Below are 4,105 nucleotides of genomic sequence, written 5' to 3' on the forward strand. Positions count from 1 at the left end.
GTGGACAAATCTGGCAAAACAACATCAAAACAGACAGACAAAGTACCAGCAAAACAGCCATGTCTCCTCAGTCTTTGGCAGCTCAGGGGGCAGGTCTCAAAAGTCCAGGGCAATTCAAAGTGGCCCCCAGCAATTCTCTCAGTCTCTCTCTGCCTCCATGAGGTGCTGCTTCCAAAAAGTTCTTCTGCCTCTCTCTTGTGTCTCTCCAAATCTATGTCACCAGCTCCTCCCAGTTCAGGACTTTCTTTTCACATCAACAAGTCCATCCCACAGGTGGGATTAACAAGCTCTGGGTTTTAACACAATCAATTTGAAAATCAAGCCAATACAGGGGAATCTTTATATTCCATTACTATCACACCTACCTGCCCTCTTTTTTTTATTTTTTTTTATAAGCAATGTATTGCTGGTTAGGGGAAATATCTAGAAATAAAGATAGTATGAAGATGATATTGACAATTTTTCAAATGAGAGGTGCAAACAAGGTACCATATGAGGGAGAAGAGAGAAAGCTAACTAGGAGAAAAGCAGGGGAGGTTTCCTGGAGGAAATAGCACTTGAGTTGGGCTTTATAGGTTGGCTAAGAATTCTGAAAAGGTTGGGAAGGTTCCAGGCACAAAGAACAATGTAAACCAAGATATGAAGGCAGGAAATTTGGTTATATGTTGGGAGATGGTAGGAGGACATTAGACTAGAGACAAATTGAAAAGTAGGCATAACACAGCTAAAGACCAATCACTCAATCAGTATTTATTAATCACCTAATGTGTGCACATACAATGAATAAAATAATTCCTACTCATAAGAAGCTTACATTTTAATTATCTAACAATTATATCTAACGATATTCCCTTAATCACTTTTTTTAAAGCCGCGATAAAGTCTTTATTAGAAGTTTGACATTTTCCTTTCAAATATTTTGAGAATTAATCTCACAACACCCTCGAAACTGTCATCTCTACATCTTCTGTGTCTTTTTAGTCTAATCCAACTGTTCTCCCCATCTTTGTTTTCTTCCATTTCTGCTGTCTCATGCAGCACCTCAAGAACAGTCACAAATATGGCAGCTTCATTGTCAGCAATGAAGAAAAGAGTGCGTTAGAGAAATGTGGACAGATCTCCATTTTTTATCTGTTCATTGTCCTCCTGAAATGTTATCCCTTAATGCCTTAGAGATGATCCTGATGGATTGGGTCCTTCATGAAACTTTCTATACACTTGTCTTCTCCCTTACCGCTTCTCTCCTTTCCCTAAGGCCCTAAGGGGGTCTTAAGGCCACCAGTGTTGCCTTTTAACTGCCATATTTCTATGCCTGGCAAGTAGATCAATTGTTCGCTGCCTGAAGTAATGCTTAAATTTTTCCGATCTTCTTGTGGTAAGTGACTTTCGTGGGTTTGGGAAATGTTGACAACCTGAGGCAAAAATTAAATGCTAAAAAAAAAAATAATAGGCTTTGCAGACGCTGCCACCCAGAGTCTTCGTCTTGTTTCCGTCCGATGGACGCTGATCCCCGCCGCCTCTTCCTCTGCCGTCGCGCCCAGCCCCAGCATCTGTGGCCATGGCCAATCCTAGCGTGTACTTCGATATCGCCGTCGATAAGGAGCCCCTGGGCCGGATTACTTTCGAGCTCTTTGCAGACAAGGTTCCAAAGACAGCAGAAAACTTCCGTGCTCTGAGCACTGGAGAGAAGGGATTTGGTTACAAGGGATCCTGCTTCCACAGAATCATTCCTGGGTTCATGTGCCAGGGTGGTGACTTCACACTCCATAATGGCACTGGTGGCAAGTCTATCTATGGGGAGAAATTTGCTGATGAGAACTTCATCATGAAGCATACTGGTCCTGGCATTTTGTCCATGGCAAATGCTGGACCCAACACAAATGGCTCCCAGTTTTTCATCTGTACTGCTAAGACTGATTGGTTGGATGGCAAGCTTGTTGTCTTTGGCCAAGTGAAAGAAGGCATGAACATTGAGGAAGCCATGGAGCGTTTTGGGTCTCGGGATGGCAAGACCAGCAAGAAGATCACTATCGCTGATTGTGGACAGCTCTCATAAGTTTTTTTTGTTTTGTTTTTTGTCTTAACCATCAAATCATTCCCCTGTAGCCGGAGAGAGCACCCCCAAATCCTAGCTGCTCTTGTACCCTGTAATCCTTGTGCTCTCACTTGCTGCACTTCTCTTTGGATTTCACTTCCTTTTTCCTTCCACAAGTCTGGCTAGACAACAGAGTTAAGTTTATGATTATGAAATAAAAACTAAACTAAAAAAAATAAAATCCCCTAATATAATCATAACATGAAATCGTTTAAAATTCTTCTTCATACTGATTTGTTTTCATGCAACAATCACTTTTGGAAAGTGGAAGGAGGTTCAGGGGGGAAGGCAGGTCCACAGGGCACTTTTGTTGCTATTGTATTGAATTTAATGCACACACAAAAAAAAAACCCAAACCAAATTGTAACAGAAGTTTACAGTTTCATGTTCAGTCTTCTTTTGTGTTCTTTGTTTCTTTTGTGTTCTTTGTGAAACTCATGTTTCTTGATGTTTGTTGAATTTACAATAAAAAAGAAATTCTTCAAAAAAAACACTTTCCAGTAGATAATTCCAATCCAGTACCTCCCAGGATCCAGAAAAGGAGTTAAGCAACTCTGTCTCATATGATAATTGACACTAATAGCAATGGAACTGTCTGCTTATGGTTAACCATTTGTCAACAGTAATGAAGTGTTATAATATCAGGCCTTTGGGAGCTACCATTGCCATTGTATTTGAAGATAACTTGATTATACAGATGAGGCCCATACTTAGTGGTTTATACAAGGTGTCTCAAAAGTCCCAGTGCAGTCTGAAGTCTGGGCCTGGAGGCAAGTCCTGTATGAATATTACATTGGTATTTGGTGAGGCAACTTGACTTAGTAAATAGAGAGTTGACCTTGAAGCCATTTGGTTCAGACTTGGATTCAAGTCTTTCATACACACTGACTGTGTGACCCTGGGCAAATCACTTTAACCTTACGTTATTCTAAGACTTTTGAGATTCCTGATATAGGCCAGGGGTTTTTGACCTTTTTTGTGTCATGGATCCCTTTGGTAGGTTGGTGAAGTCTTCTCAGAATAATGGTTTGTTGTCCAGACTTATAACTGAAGGACGTGCTAAATTTCAGTTAGAGGTTAGTAAAAATAAAGACTTTTTTTCCATCTCAAGTTCATGGATACCCCTGCAATCTACCCATAAATCCCTGGTTCATGGGCCCCTGGGTAAGAATCTTTAATCTTTAAACTATTTTGTATGATAATTTAGTTTGCGCAATTTACAGAATGTGAAAGATCACAGATCTCTCCTGGACATGTGCAGACCGTCTCACATGTGGTTTGCCCACAGTCTGCTATCTCCACACCAAGGCCCTCTCTGCCTTACTCCTATGGAAGACCCTAGGGAGGGGAGGTTGGGGGCCCAGTGCTATTTCAACTTATAATATGCTGTACTATATGTACCCGCATGGTAAGCAGGTCCTGAGACCCTCTGTGAATGGCATTTGGTACATCCCTGGGACACTGGACACCATCCTTGAATTCTACTCCTTGCCATTTCCACAGAGTAAAAATATCTAGAGAAATTTCCTGGGCAGCCCTGGGATACCAGTGTGGAGAGCACCTCGGCCTTGCCCTTTATACTTAATCAGGCTGGTAGACTTCCTGGGCTTTTTTTCTTACTACTTGAACCTCTTTTCTTAGGATACTGTTTTTTCCCTTCCTGACTTACTTCTGTGTTATAGGCTTTCCTGCTCAAGGAACATTTCAAGAATGTCCAATATCCCATATAACTATATAGGGACTGGGGACTAGACCTGTGATTTCATTGCTATAGAGACCTTCTAGGCGAGGAAGCTCCAATTTGCCAAAGCAATACATTTTCTTCAACTTACAATTCAAGAGATCTGCCTTAAGCTCCAAGACCAGGGTCACACAGCCAGTGTGTGTCAGCAGAGGAGGACCTTGAACCCCAATCTGAACCAGCTGGCTCCAAGACCAACTTTCTACCCACTACATCAAGTTGCCTCACTATATACTGGCTTACCTCCAGGCCCTGAGGAAGAGCAGGAG

At 41.8% G+C, this 4,105-nt stretch overlaps 1 pseudogene; it reads left to right on the top strand.

The window, feature by feature from the left end:
• The first annotated feature begins 1,423 nt into the window (after window positions 1–1,423).
• LOC138161619 (peptidyl-prolyl cis-trans isomerase A pseudogene) lies at window positions 1,424–2,276 on the top strand (annotated as a pseudogene).
• Window positions 2,277–4,105: the final 1,829 nt, after the last annotated feature.

Source organism: Petaurus breviceps, unplaced genomic scaffold (genome assembly GCF_028583685.1).
Source record: "Petaurus breviceps papuanus isolate PSGF00001 unplaced genomic scaffold, PetGlider_PUasm1.0 185, whole genome shotgun sequence".
Taxonomy (NCBI): domain Eukaryota; kingdom Metazoa; phylum Chordata; class Mammalia; order Diprotodontia; family Petauridae; genus Petaurus; species Petaurus breviceps.